The sequence below is a fragment of the Tenrec ecaudatus genome, chromosome 3, assembly GCF_050624435.1.
Source record: "Tenrec ecaudatus isolate mTenEca1 chromosome 3, mTenEca1.hap1, whole genome shotgun sequence".
NCBI classification, from domain to species: Eukaryota; Metazoa; Chordata; class Mammalia; order Afrosoricida; family Tenrecidae; genus Tenrec; species Tenrec ecaudatus.
Window position 1 is genome coordinate 8,210,181 of NC_134532.1, and position 16,151 is coordinate 8,226,331.

General features: G+C 36.6%; 1 pseudogene; it reads left to right on the forward strand.

The window, feature by feature from the left end:
- Window positions 1-1,000: 1,000 nt before the first annotated feature.
- On the forward strand, window positions 1,001-12,571 carry LOC142443128 (signal recognition particle 19 kDa protein pseudogene; annotated as a pseudogene).
- The last annotated feature ends 3,580 nt before the right edge of the window (window positions 12,572-16,151 follow it).

Sequence of the window (16,151 nt, forward strand, 5' to 3'; positions counted from 1 at the left end):
GAAAATAATATATTTTATTTACATAAAAATATACCTATGCCAGCTTAAACTGTAATGGTATATTAATTTACTTGAGTTAGATACATCTGGAGAATGTGAGTAAATTTTCTAAAAAGAGCCAGTAACAATTTCAAAGTTATTTCTGTTGTGTATAATACAGTATTTATATAAATGCCCAACACATGAGTATACTAGGCACTCAAAAACATTTGATAATATAAAATATATATGATGAATTCTGACATTGAACAATCAGGTCTAACTACAGTAGAGTTAAGCCTAAGAAACTAATAAACTGCACAAGAGAGATGCTCTTGCTTCATATCCTATATTCACACATTAACATATTAACTAGGTGTGGGAAACAGAATGGGAAGATAGTGTATATCCCTCAAATAAAGAATAAAGATGAATTCCATATTCTCATATTGAGAAGCTTAGCAGGCTGGTTTTCTAGGGTGGAGGGAGATCTTCATCCGTGTGAGTTACAGATGAAACCAAATCATGATCTCATAATTAATATTGCTCTCCACTCCATCCTCCCATTATAATGCTGCTTTAAAATTACCTCTTACAAGCACATGGCTGGTTGCCATCTATGCAGCAGTTTGAACTATAGGAACAGACATGGGCTCTTTCTAAATTCTGAAGACAGCCACTTTCCCGTACCTGCCTCAGCACTGATATTAGGTTACTCTTCCAATATCCTCAGGGACCTTGAGGGTTAGGGTACTGTCCACTTTGTTACATATGTGTTTACCTGCAACTAGGGGGGCTTGCATGTCCCTAGAGTGTATATAAGCCTTGGTTTGAAAAATATTTTCTCTCATGACATACGAACAGCAGAAAATCTGGTCCACGTGCTCTCATAAGAATTTGCTCATGAGGACTGGAGGAATGCAGTATGTCCATACAGGGAGCAGGGCACGCTTTTAGACTTCTTTAGCTTGCCAAGAAAGTAGGATCTGAGAAGGTCAAGGTGGACCTCCTAGCCACCACGATGGCCAATTACACCAACCCCAAGAGGAAATGTCTCAGCTGCGGGAAGATTGGTCTTTTTCAGAGAGAATGCTGGCAGCTGAGGCCAATCAGTCGAGATGGGAGAAGTAAGCTGCAGACTACACCAGAGCACAAGGCAGGCTCACCAAGTCAGGTTCAAAAAACCCCCAGACGTTGCCCTTGTTACCAGAAGGAAACTCCTTGGGCGCATAAATGCTGCTCTTGGTTCAACAGCAGAGGAATTCTACTAGCAGACAGGATGCAGCAGGGGGATAGGGAAGAAAACTTGCTCCAAGCCGAAGCCAGCAGAGCATGCATGGAGGCATGGCTTCTGCTTAACCCAGCAAAGGAATCCTTCAGTACTGGTCCCCCTAGTGGCATTTAACCCCCAGCTTCCCAGCAAGGGGCCGAACCTAACCAAACTGGCAAAAGCCCAGTCTTTGTTCTTGCTGCAGTAAGTTTAATTAACCAGCACAAAGCTCAAGCACACCCACATCAGTCTGTTGAAAGGAAGAGCAGGAGCTCCTGCTTGAGAGAGCAGTACAGTTTTTATCGGGGATATTAACCTAAGTAGTCAAGGCGTTCAAATCAATAGAGGAGGTAATATTAATCAAAGTTATGAAGAAAAGCTAAAAGCTGTAATTAAACCAGATATTATTAAAATTGGTACCTGGGGTCCACTGCCTAAAAGAACTCTAGGGTGTTTATTAGGAAGATCCAGCCTAAATTGTCAAGGTGTTCAGATTGTTACTGGAGGTATGGATCAGGATTATGAAGGAGAAATTAAGACAGTGGTTAAATCTGATGTACCATGATTTATAAAGAAAGATCGCATAAGCCAATTATTTTTGCTCCCTTCCATTCGTGGATTTAAAGTTTATGCCTCTCAAGAAAGGGCACCTGAGAAATCAGACTGGTCTATAAATCAAGGGGTCTTTTGGAATGCTGTTGTGAGGAAGCAACATTACCCCGACTTGAAATTAGAAATTGAAGGAAAAAGGTTTTTAAATTCTGGATATGGGGTCACTCCCTTAAGACACCAACAAGGGCCTAAGACCCATTCACAAACTGTTAGATCTCTCATGGAAGAGCTATACCTCGGTCCATGACTCCCCAATAGAAAGAATTCACGCAGAAGCCTGGTTTATGATCCCAGTAGGTTTATAGAGAATAGTAGCAGTTTCAGGTCCTACAGTAAATGGACCACAAGCCAGACAGGGTCTGCGGCACAGTTGCGGGACTGAGGCCTAGCTGCTCAGACCACAGCCCTGCTGTGCTGCCTCCTGTAGCAGCCTCTGGGAAAGAAAGAGAGCACCTGGGCAAAACCTTTGGCCTTTTCAGGGCCCAATTAGGATGCGTGGTTGACAATACTGGTTGACCCCATCGGCTGAATTGAAGTCACCTGGCCGAGATGGACCAATCAGGTATAACGCCCACCTAGGTGTACTGCCCTTTCCTGACCGGAAGCTCCAACCTCTGAGCATGCATAGGGGACATCCCAGTCCCTGTGCTAAGCTAGCTGACATAACTTCCCCTAAATCCAACATGAAGGGAATGACAGAAGTAAAACTATGGGAGAATACCACAAAATGATAAAAATCCTACAGTGTCAAAGCCTTGGAGGGCAGTAGAGTCTAATTAAACCTGTAGTCACACGTGTAAATGTATGGGGAAAAGATCTGCTTTATGTAAGTTCAAAAATGGCTAAACAAAGTTTTTGACAAAAACTTTAAATTTTTCAAATTATCCTGAGTGTGTTAAGTAAATTCAGCAGTTGCATCTGATGTCAGTTTTTTGTAAGCTTCCTCTGCAGCTAATGAGCTCTCTTGCTTCTCTGAGAGCAAGGATGACAATTTATATAACAATGAAGTCTATTAACTGGTTTGACAGGTTTAAAATCAAGCTAGTTGTCTGCGATTTCTTATAGTGCCATAAAATCTCCATTATTAAAACAGAAGGGGGAAATGAAAAATTCTGTGTATGACAAACTTCTTTTAGATATTTTTTACTAAATATTTTTCTTCTTTATTAAAAACTTCTAACAATTAAACAATATTATTGTGAAGGGAAAAATATATAAGAGATTCTAACAAAACTAGGACAGATAAACACATGTTTCACCTCTACAGAAACAGCTGATCCTGAGAAGACTCAAGAAGATGATATTTGGGATCTGGGTCCTGTAAGAAACACTATTCACTTCTGCTTTTTTGTGTGTTTTTTATTTTGTTTTTTTGGGTTTTTTTTGTTTTTGTTTTTGTTTTTTCAGGAGAAACTAGTTGGATCCCACTGAGGAGGGTGCAACCATGCTTGGAGAAAGATGAAAGACAAGGAAAAGATGAAAAAATTCACCCAATCTGAGCAACGATTTTGTTTCTAGGTTACTAACAGCCCAAAGGGAAGGGCTATTTGTTTATATTTTCACCGGCAAAGGAGGTAAGTGGATTGTTCTTCAGCCAGCAAGGCCCAGAAGAAAAGCAGCTCATGCTGTGATGTGAGAGTTGAGAAAACAGCAGGGAGGCCTCTGTCCTGTGGCTGAAGTTATTCAAAACATCAAAAAGACCTCACAGATTCCTGGGAATGGCCATTGCTGACTGCTCAGACACTTCTTCCATTGCTGATGCTGTCCAAGACCCTTGGGGACTCTATCTTGACTGAACATTTTAGGCAAAAGTGACTGGACAATTACAACAGACTGCTCATTTGCTAAAGATCAAGATGATGGACTGACAACATCAATTAATGCTAAAATGTGAGTGGAATGTAACTGATTTCTGTGTAACTCCTTACCCATACAATGCAACCTTACATAATTGGGGTTTGATTAGAAAACATTTGCAAGGTTTAAGGAAGGGAGGCATTTAATTAGATGTGAATCAGCTAAAAAGGGACATTTTCTATACATCCAAGGATGGGCTTAAAGCATCCCTTAGCTCTGTGGTGATTAAATAATTGGTAGATAAATTGGAGGGACTTGACCCACGGGCATGGATTCAGAGTATTTCACATAGCCTGGGTTCCAGCCTGACTATGCTGCTTATAATCATAATTTCTGTCCTGGCAATAACATGCTGCTTCTATAGAAAGCTTAGGCATATGAAAGAGAATCATGTAGCCTCTTACAAAGGGCTGGCTGCCATCTAGCTGGCAGCTTTAACTACAGGCAAAGACATGCCATTGCTCTCTAGGTTCTGAAGGTAGCCTTCCCCCTTACCTGCCCCTGCACTGGTGTTATATACTCAGGGACTATTAGGGCTAGGGTAAAGCCAGCTTTGTTACATTTGTCGTATAGAAAAATGTTACATTTGAGCTTTGGTTGGAAATAAATTCTCTTTCTGTGCTCAGACCTGGCTCCTGAAGTCATGGCTGCCGAGGTGAGCCTTTGCATGCTTTATCTTGTTCCCTGACTCTTTAATGTACCCCTCCATTACACGACTGCCACCTGGATCCATTAGGCTGGAGGGCTAGTGCCCCACAGCTGACTTTAAAACTATTTTCTAGATTTTAAAGTAAGACTGACATAGATGAGTCAGTCATATAATTTTTACTTCACAGAAGATGACATATTAAGGCAAAATATTTGTTTTATGTGCTGATTGTCTCTATAATAGCCACTGTTTTGCAATTATGGGCATGTAAGAAATCCTCTTTTGCCAGAAATCCCTAGTCATTGGACTGCAGTTTTGAAGTTTGTTGGACTTTTAAAGCAAAATTAATTCAGTGATTTTTTTCCTGTACTTCTCTGGAATACAATAATACAATATGAAAGAACTTGGGGAAACTAGCAAAGCAAACTAGAGGATCAATCTAGTTCAATTATTCTTTATAATCGCATGGAGAGATTTTTCTTGCTACATCTTTCTCAGGAAAGAGATAACAGAAAAGAAAATTGAACATGACAGTTCTACATTACTGCCAATTACTAAGTGAGAAAAATATCACATATAAAACTCTTCATTCTTTTTATTAGAAATTTAAATCTGTCTATAATGTCATTTTTTATGAAATTATGGTTTGAGTGATCTATATATTGAATTCACAGAATTGCCCAAATTAATTTTAATGTGGATGTCATTGATCTGAAATATGGTATACAATTATTATTCTACTGTAATATAGTAATAAAATTGCATACTATTAGCACATATACAACTATTAGTATGGAGAGTAAAATAATATACCAAATCAAAAATGCAAACTTTTCTTCTATGATGGAATCAATAAAAACTCCACCTATATAATTTTTGCCTATTTCCTTTTTGTTTGTTTTCATGCATGTTACTTTTAAAAAGTGAAAGAGGTGTTAAGTCAGCATGAAATATGTAAAGGTACAGCAATACATAGATTGCTTTCTACAGAAAAAAAGTTGAGGAGAGTTTGACCTGGTTGCAGGGAGAATCTGGCTTCTCAAACATATTTTGAAACAAATGGACACCATGAACTCAGAAATATGTCAAATATTTACTTTTATCACAATTATTTTAATTTTAAGAGCATAAAGTTTCTCAAGACTAAGATAAGGTTAAAATATATTTGCTAACAATTTTCAGAGTCCTGTGCATATAGAATTAGATCCAATTAAATGAAATTGGCATGTAAAATAAACTCTAGCCATGCTCACTGCCAAGGAGCATTTAAGCTATATTTTTTCTAAAATACATAGTTTGGTTTGTTCTGTTGGCAATCCATTTTATATATGATATTATTTGAAAACAACATAATTGAAAGCAATCAATTACCTTTCCATCTTCATTATTCATTAATCAGCCTTCACAGAACTATGAAGTAAATGAAAACTCAATGGCTGAGGTCAGGGGCACCTGAATCTCTAATTAATTTATTTTAACAAATGTTCCCAATGCAATACATCATTTGATTTCTTCTTCGATTTGGACACGATCATTAATTGTGAGTGTAAGTGAAATGAAATACTGGACAATGTTTATATTTGCTCCGTATACAGCAGAACCCCAGTACTTGACCTCATCAGGTCTCCACGTTAACGGATTTCAACGCAAAATGTAGAGAAGATTTTGCATGATGAACAAAACATCGGAATCCAACCTTTACTCACGTGATTTTTGTAAACAAAAGCAGTTTGTGTGTCAGTCACTCGACATGAGTTGGCGTTGTTACTATGCGTTGTTTCAACCGTTTGCGGCCGTGTTCCAAGCGTTTTGCATACTTAGCTTTTGTGAATTTTTATACTGTTTTTAGATAAAAAGCATGGGTCCTAAGAGTTTTTTAAAAGAATCATCATCATGATAAGGAACGGATTAACCGTGTTATCAATATTGTTAATGATAATTTCATACACCCTTTTAGAAAACAATTAAGGAAATGCCAACAGCAAACCACATTAGACAGATTTTTTTTTTTAAAGAGAAAGTCAGTCAGGTCCTTGGGAAAAAAGGCAAAGAAGCGGAAAAATCTCCTGCAAAGCAGCTACCAGTTGATTTTATGGAAGTAGACTCCCCTTCTAAACAATGACTCTCTCCATACAGCACCTCCTCTCCACATCCACGTCCACAGATCCAGATCCTCATCAATCTCAAACTATGGGCCGCACTGTAGTGGCTAAAAACTCTTTAACGTTGCGATTCTTACTTAAATTACATCATTGGACTCTAAATTTATTTACTTTGAATTTTCTGTGCAATATTCTGTATCAAAAGGCAAGGTTAGGGTAAAAACTTGGTAGTCAGGAATATATCAATCCATTTTCTGTTATTCCTTATGGGAAAAAATTGATTTGGAACTTGACTGTATCACATCTCAATGTTCCTCTACAATATATTAGCACTGAGGTCTGTGGAGATATTAGGATTCTACTGTATCATAATATCACTTATGGTCCAGATGTAAAAATTTTTGGTTTTAATACATTGAGGTGAAATCAATACTGCCTGTCTTTGACCTTCAACAGTAAGTATTGCAGATCAGGTCCAAGTTTGGGTTATTTTCATATTGCAGGCTCTTAATGACTCTTTCTGCAATCACAATGCCTTGTTCTTCAAAATGCTCACCATGTGGGGTATTTACTCAGCACACAGCTAGGAAATGACAGTGAGGGAATCCAATCCTAACATACACACCTTCCCTAATTTAAACCAAGCAGCACTCTTCTTTCTTCTTAAAATAACAGCCTCTTGGTCTACGTACATATTCCACATGAGCCAAAATAAGTGTTCTGGAGTTTCCATTCTTCACAAAGTTAACCATAAATTGTTATAATACACATAATGGAATGACTCTGCATGTTCAATAAAACAAGCACCTTTTCTAGTATTTTCTACTCAGTAAAATATATTTCACATCAGAAATGTTATACTTCATGTCATGAATCGATGCTTGTGAATTTTGGTGCTGCTGAGGAGTATTGAAAGTACCACAGACTTCCAAAAACACACACACTTGTCTTGGGACTAGTACAGCTAGACTACTTCAGCGAAGCAAGGGCAGTGAGACTTCATCTTACAGACTTTAGATATGCTACAAGGACAGACTTGTGCTGTGTTTTTGCCATTGAGTGGGGGTGACCAACAAACTGACAGACAAGTGATGGGTCCATCCTGCATACAACAGAATGAAATACCACCCAGTTATATGTCACTTTTTTGATTGTTCTTACGTTTGAGCCCATGGTTTAATCCACTGTGATCCATCTCATGGAGGACTTTTTCTAGTTTTTACTGCCCCACCAATTTACCATGCATGATGTCCTTCTCCAGGACTGGTCTCTCCTGCCAACATGTCCAAAGTCCATGAGACAATGTCCCGCAAACCTTAATTCTATGGAGCAATATGGCTGTATTTCATCCAGGACATATTTGTTTGCTCTTTGGGTACAATATTGTACTTATGATATTCTTCATCATCATATTAATTCAAATGCACTGAAACTTCTTGGTCTTCCTTACTCAATGTCCAACTTTCACATGCAAATGAAGCTATGGAAAACACCCTGACTCCAGTCAGGTAAAGTCTAGTCTTCAAAGTCACAGCCTTGCTTCTCAATACTCCGAAGAGCCCCTGTGCAGCAGATCTACCTAATGCAATCCACCTTTTGATCTCTTGACTGCTGCTTCCATAGCATTGATTGTGTATCCAAGGAGGACAACTTCCCATATCCCTCCATTTATTATGAGCCAGTTATGAGGATTTTGGTCTTCTTTACATCAAGTGGAAGTCCATACGGAAGCCTACAATGCTTTATCTTCATCTGAAGGGCCTTCAAGTCTTCTCATCATCAGCAAGCAAGTTTGTGTTATCTTCGTACTGCATCCTTCAATCCCAATGGGGAGTTCTTTATATAGTCCAGTTCTCTAATTATTGGCTCCGCATACAGATTGAATAAATATGGTGAGTGGCTACAATCCTGATGCAGATCATTCCTGATTTGAAATCATGCACAACTTGTTCTGTTTGCACAACTGCCTCTTGATCCATGTAGAGTTTCCCCAGGAGCAAAATTGTTTAGGAATCCCCATTCATTTCAAGGCCTACTATGGTTTGCTAATGATCCACACATTTGAATACATTTGCATATTCAAACACAAGTACACATATTTCTGGTATTCTCTGTTTTTAGCCAAGATCCATTTGACTTAAGCAATAACATCTCTTGTTTCACATCCTCTACTGAATCTATTCTGGACTGCTGGCAGGTCCCAGTAAATGTACTGCAACCATTGTTGAATAATCTTCAGCAAAATTTCACTTGCCTGTGAAATCAATGATATTATTCTATAATTTGAGCATTTTGGGGGTCATCGTTCCTTGAAATGGATACAAATACTTCTATTTGTTTGGCCACATAGCTGTCTTCCAAATTTATTGCCATAACTGAATGATTGTAAACAGTACTTCATCAGCTTGTTGAAACATTTCCATTGGTATTCCATTAATCCTGTGACTTTCTTTTTGACTAACATTTCTTTCTTTTTCCTGACCCTGACCTTGACTAAAATTTCAATGCAGCTTGTACTTCTTCCTTTAGCACCACTGGTTCTTGATTCATGTGCTGCTCCTAGAAATAGTGGAGTGTCGATTAGCTGGTTTTTGTACAGTGATTCAGTGTATTCTTTCCATTTTTTATGCACCCTGCAGCATTCATTATTTGTCCAATGAATTTTTCAATACTGTAACTCAAGGCTTGAATTATTAATTAGTAATTTTAGCTTAATATATGGTGACCCTTTTCAGCTTTCTAACTAGGTCTTTGCACATGTCATAATAATATTTTTGTCTTCTCAAACAGCTTATTGAAATTTTCTGTTCAACGCTTTGACTTCATCATGTCTTCCATGTGCCTTCGTTTCTCTATAATTAAAAACAGGTTTCAGAGTCTCTTCTGACATCTACTTTGACCTTTTCTTTCTTTCCTCTCTTTGAAATGACCTTTGGCTTTCTTCATGTTTGATGTTCTTGATGTCCTCAAACAGTTCATCAGATCTTTACTGTTCAATGTGGCAAATCTGTTCTTGAGAAGCTTTCAATAGTAAGATGGGATAAACTCGACGTCATATTGTGGTTCTCGTGGACTTGTTTTAAATTTCTTCAGCAGCTTTCTGAATTTACATATGAGCAATTGATGGTCTCTTTCACATTCAGTCTTTGCCTGGTTTAGGCGACTTATATTGAGTTTCTCCATTAACTCTTCAAACAGAGGCAATCAATTTGATTTCTGTTTATTCCATCTGGAGAATCAATTCTGTGCTGTTGAAATAAGTATTTGAAACTAACTAATCATTGGTCTTGTAATCTCTATGGCCATCGCCAAGACCATATATTCTAATTATTGTTCCTTCTTCTTTGTTTTCAATTTTTGCACAAATTTCCAATAATTACAGAGCATCTTGATTGCATGTTTAATCAATTTCAGACTGAAGACATTAGTAGATTTTTTCAATATTTGCATCAGTAGCTTTAATGTTTGTTGCATACATGTGAGTAATCATTGTGTTGAGTGGACTTCCTTGTATGCTGACAGCCATTAGGCTATCATAGACAGCAAGTTCGATCTTGAATTGTACTTTTAAAGATTAATACAAAGCCACTCTTCTTGATCATGTCATTGCAGGATAGTAAACCATATGATTTTCTAATTCAAAATGGCCAGTACCAATCCAGTTTAACTTATTAATGCATTAATGGCTAAAATATCAATCTTCTGGAATTATATTTCATTTTTAACAACCTCCAATTTTCCTATATTCATAATTTTGTTGCACTTCAAGTTCCAATTATTAATTTGTTTGGGGGGCTGTTTCTTCTCATTTTGAGTCTTGCCTTATTAGCAAATAAATGTCCAAATGGCTTTAGTGATGCAGGCTCTTCTCCATCAAAGTAATTATGATCAGCTCTTCTTTGAGAAGGCAGCTATTTATCAGTCCTATTTTGAGTGCCTTATAACCTGAGAGGCTCATCTTTTGGAGTATGTCTGCCAGTTTTATGCTTCTATTCATGAGGTTTTCAGTAAATGATAATGTGCTGAGACTGTCCATAAGGTTTTCACTGGACAATTCATTAGAAGTGGCCAGGCTATTTAGTCTTAGTCTGTAAGCACTACTGAAACCTGTTCACTTTGGTTGACTCTGCTGGTATTTAAACTACCAGTGACAGATTTTTCACCATCACAGTAGCACACAAGCCACTGCAGTCTGACAGAGACAAATGGTAGATCAGAAGAGACTATTGTTGTTGTTGTTGTTGTTGTTGCTAGGTGGCATCAAGTCTGTTCCAACCAATAGTGACCCTTTGCACAACAGAATGAAAGACGGCTGGATCCTAGGCCATTATCACAATTGATTGTTCATATTTTTCCAAGTTTTTCTATTTTCCAGGACAAAGTAGTCTCTGAAAAAGGACACGATACTTGATAAAGTAGAAGAACAGCTCAAAATAGGAAGGGCCTTGCCAAGATAGGATTGATGCAGTGGTTGCAACAATGGGCTCAAACAAGAATCGTTGTGAGGATGGTTCAGAATTAGGCAGTGTTTCATTCTTTAGTACATAGGGTCGCTATGCGTTGCTACTGACTCAATGGCATCTAACAATGTGTCCTCCTTTCCATCTATGTTGGCTCACAGGCAGCTCCCTGCCAATGTGCTCCAGCAATTCTTTCTAATTATATGAAACCCTTCAGCTACACGTGATGGTAATGATATTATTAAATAATTTCCACATTTATTGGATCATGTTTCTTTGGAAAGGGCACAGATATATATCTCTTCCAGTTAGTTGGCCAGGCAGATTTCTCCTAAATTTGGTATAGTACTTTCATCATTATGATCATTTATTGAAATATCTCAATTAGTATTTCAACAATTCCCGTCGTGCCATTCCTCCTTAATGTTTGCTATGCAGTTTGTATATCTTCCATCAATACCATTGGTTGACCAATTATTTTTATAGGGTGACTCTGTAATCCTTCCATTTTCACTTGATGCTTTCATTGGCCCATATAATCCTTTGGTATTTTAAGTTGGGTCGATTTATTTTTTAACTTTCTTTCCACTTAGCAAATCTCAATTGTTATTCCATTTTGTTTTCTAATCCCAAGTCACTGAACATATTACTCTGTTACTTGATGTTCTCTTCTCAAATGCTCTTTGAAATCTTCTCTTATGCAAGATTAGTTCATTATCTCTTGCATTCATGTTGCCTACTCTACTTCAGGAACAAGTTTCATAACCTTTTGTGACATCTACTTTGGTCTTTTCATTCCCTACTGTTTTTTAGGACCTTTGCTTTTTTGCTCTCTATATGCTGTGATTAATGTTATCCCACAACTCATCTAGGGCTCAATCATTTGTTTCCAAAGTGTTAAATCTATTCTTGGCAGTATTTGAATGCATGTAAGATATACTCTGGTCATACGCTTTTTGGATTCCGTGGATTTGTTTTCATTTTCCCCAGCTTCAATCTTGGAATTGGATCTAATTGTCTATCTGTTCTGCAATAGTGTCCATGCCTAATTCTGAGTGATGACACTAATGAGGATCTTTCCACAGATATACTCAACTTGCCTCTGACAAAGTTCATCTGTATAGTTTCCAGTATGTTGACAAAAGTATATATTTACGCTTTTTTTTTTTTTACGAGTTGCAAGCTGGCAGGTGGTGTGGTCGCCCTGCGTGGAAATGGCCAGCGACGGCCTGCGGTTCCCTGCTGACCAGGACAGGTTCATCTGCATCTACCCTGCTTATCTGAATAACAAGAAGACAATCGCGGAGGGGCGCCGCATCCCCATCAACAAGGCTGTTGAAAATCCTACAGCTTCAGAGATTCAAGATGTATGCTTAGCAGTTGGACTTAATGTATCTCTTGAGAAAAATAAAATGTACTCTAGAGAGTGGAGTCGTGATGCTCAGTACAGGGGCCGAGTCCTTGTCCAGCTGAAACAAGAAGATAGCAGCCTCTGTTTGGTACAGTTTCCATCACGTAAGTCGGTAATGTTGTATGCAGCCGAAATGATACCTAAGCTAAAAACAAGGACACAAAAAACAGGTGGGACTGACCACAGCAAGGAGAAGGAAGTAAAAAAGGAAAAGGCAAGAAGAAGAAATGATCAGGGACTAGAATCAAGTCTATGGGACTCCAGTAAGACACACGGAGACCTCCGCTGTCTACATGAGAGACGCAGAAGAAACTTTGTTTGCATCTGGAATGAACTGAGACTTTTTGTGCCTCCCAGCTACTGAATCCAAGTTGACAATGAAATAAATACACTTGAACATTTTTATCTTGCTTTTAAACAATATAAAAGAACTGCCCTTCAGTGCATTTTGTGGATGAAAGAAGAATATTTTTTAAATGGAACAATGAACTGTACCCTAAGTTATCTGAAATCCTGTTTATCCTCTGTGCAAACATGTTTGAGATAAATTTAATAGCATTTGAACCAAATAATTTGTTCATCTTTTAAGTTAATGGAACAAAGTTTGACACGATTAAAAACGTATATATTTAAAATGAATACATCATTGATCTGTCAAAATTCTACTGAGAGATCTCCAGTGTCATTTCTATCAAGAAAGCCATGTTCTCCAACTATGGATCCATTTTATTTACTTCCAACATTAACATTATCATCATACTATTTATCAATGGATGTTGATGGCAGTTTTGTCCAATTTCAAGTTGCAAAAGTCTATAAAGATCTTCAATCTTTTCAAGATTTCTTTAATGGTTAGTGCATTAATTTGAATCATGGATAAAGCTCCTGGTCTTCCTTGTGGGTATATAGACATTTCCTACATTGGCAACATCATACTTCAGGGTATATCTCAAACAGTCTTTCAAAAATTAATTCAGTGTCATTCCTCTTCAATTTTTTATTCGTAGCATTCTCGACCATGATTGTTTGATTCAAATTGGTAATGCCAGTTTACACCTACACTATTTCATTTATTACAATTTTCCATTTTTCTTGGGTTTAAGTATATACATTCTATGCTCCTATTATAAATAGATTTTCCCCTGCTTCTTCCCATTTTCTGCAGTGCTCTCTCAATATATGAGAATCCTAGAGCTATAGTGGGCTACCAGTTATGCTGTTAACCTATGGTTAGCAATTCAAAGCCACTAGCCACTCTCCAAGAAAATGATGAGAGTTCCTGCTCAGGAAGACCACATGATCAGTTGTATTCTGTCCTTATAGGGCTGTTATGAATTGGAATTAATTCAATGGCAGTACGTTTGGTGAGATTCTGACAGCTTCTGAAGGTCCCAAAAGCTTTATTCCATCTAAGGCATGAAGATGGATTCTATTTCATGTAGGCTGCTCTTTTCACGTCTTATTTTGAATGTTTTTCAACCTCAAGGGCTTGTTTTCTGTGCATAAATTAAGTTTAATTTCTACTATTTCTTCAAAATTAGTTGTGGAGGGGGTGACCTCATTCACATGGATAGAAATTAAATTCTTATGGGAATAGAATGGTGGATGGGTTTGAATTGCAGATCTGTGGTTAGCAGCTGAAGGTGCAACCCACTATACAGCCAAGGCTTCTTATACAATGACATATTTTTCTCATTTTCTATTACAACAGTGGGGTTGAATGAGGATCCAGATTCACAAGGAATTTGAGATTTGATTTCTGTGCTGATTAGGCCTTATTGCACCAAAATATTTGTTACAAGTTTCAGCAGAGCCTCTTATCGAGGATTGTGTTGATACAAGCATACTTCCTAGATTTGAGAGTGTATGTGTGTTTTATGATTCATTAAAATTAATTTCATTTATGTCTATATCAGTGTAAAATATTGCAACACTTCAGCCAAGCAGCTTACTCAGTCTCTCTCTCTTGCATTGGCCTTGGTGCAGCAATAAGGTACTTTTATGGTATGCCTGATTTTCTTTGTCCTACAAGTCCCATAGATATTTCTTTTGCTCTTTCCATCAAAATACTCATATTCCCGAGAGTAAAGAATTTTTCATTAAAGTGCTTTATTTTCTTTACTACATGTTTCTATTTATTTGTTGGATTAAATGACTATCATTATAGGATAAACTTAATTATTATTTGTCTTGTTCTCCATCATCAGAACCCATTTTGTTTTCTGAAAATTTTAGAAATGATAAATAAGTTAAATGGTTCAAAAAGTAAGTTTGAAAATTTTGCAGACACTGTCCATTTTTTAAAGACAAATATCTCTAAAAACTCTATTAAATCCATGTCTACATTGAGTCAGGAGTAATTTTTTATTTTAAAATATTAAAAATGATCAATATGTGTTTTTTTCATTGTTTAATATGCTAGATACAGGAAGATGCATCTGTCATCATAGCTGATGTTTTTACCCAGAGAAAAAGGAAGGGTAGAGGACTTGAATCACAGGTGAAAGAAATCTACTATTCCTGTAAGTGTTTTTGAGAGTTATTAAGAGCTACTTGAAAAACTGCAATAATCCGAGAAGGGCACATGAAAACATATAAGATTCATCATTTATCACCTGATCAAAAGTGAGTAACAATTGCCCGAAGATAGTGCTAGTAAAAATCAAATAAGGTTATTCAAGCAGAAGGTGGAAAATGTCAAAAAGAAATTGCAACTTCTTCATTTTTGTTAAAGGCAGTATTACAATTCTATGAGAAAGCAAAAAAACAAAACCACATATATCTACTATACCTTCTAGCCAGAAGATGTTTGCCAAAAGATGGAGTAGAATTTACATAGCAACACAAAATGTTAAATGTATGTGGAAATAAAATAGCTTGATTGACTCTTGATTAAATGAAACATCATACCCAAACTTCTGAAGGAAAATCACAGACAAACTCTCTTAAAATTTTCTTCTTCTAAACTGAAAATATACTATTTTTTGGCTTGAAAATAAATTTCCTTATTTTACATATATATGGAACTATCCATTATAGGGTTATGAGTGATTTTCATTTTTACTTATGCTTCACCACAAGTATTATGGGGCAGTATCAATTTGCTTCATGGTTACGTTCACTGACACGGCAATGTTTCTAAGATTGAAAAAGCAATTGTAACTTAGCAAGCAAAATATATTGTTAGTAGTTATCCTATAATATATTAACTTATTTTTACCCAAAACATTGATCGTTTTAGATATTTAATTTGAAATCAAATGTGATCTGAGATGTCATTTCATTACATAACTAATATTTAAAATATTTTATCATATAGAGTATTTAGGCATTCTTGCAGTTATATTACTAATTAAAATATTCTCCATTATGAAACAAAAAAGGTAACAAATGCTAGTTATGTTAAGAGTTCATAGTGTTTCTTAAAGTCTCTTGACTTTATTTTCCTCTGAGAATATATTTCTGTCCCTTATATCAACTTAAGATGCTTTCCATCATTTCACTATGGTTGATCTTTCATGGTATCATTCAGCACATTACTCTAATTCTTTGCTATAGTCACCCTCACTTGCAAATATTAACTTATCAGAGTCTTAGGAACTTCATGGTTTATACAAGTAAAGAAAATTAGGTAATGTGTTTTCTGGATGCAGTCTTGCTAAATGGAATAATCATGTGTCATACAGTAGATACTTATAAAATATTTATTAAAAACCAGACTATTTTGAATATTTAATTATTAAAATATAGGTGACTTTTTTCATGAAAATAGTAAATTATATATTTAAATATAGCAATATAGATAAATAAG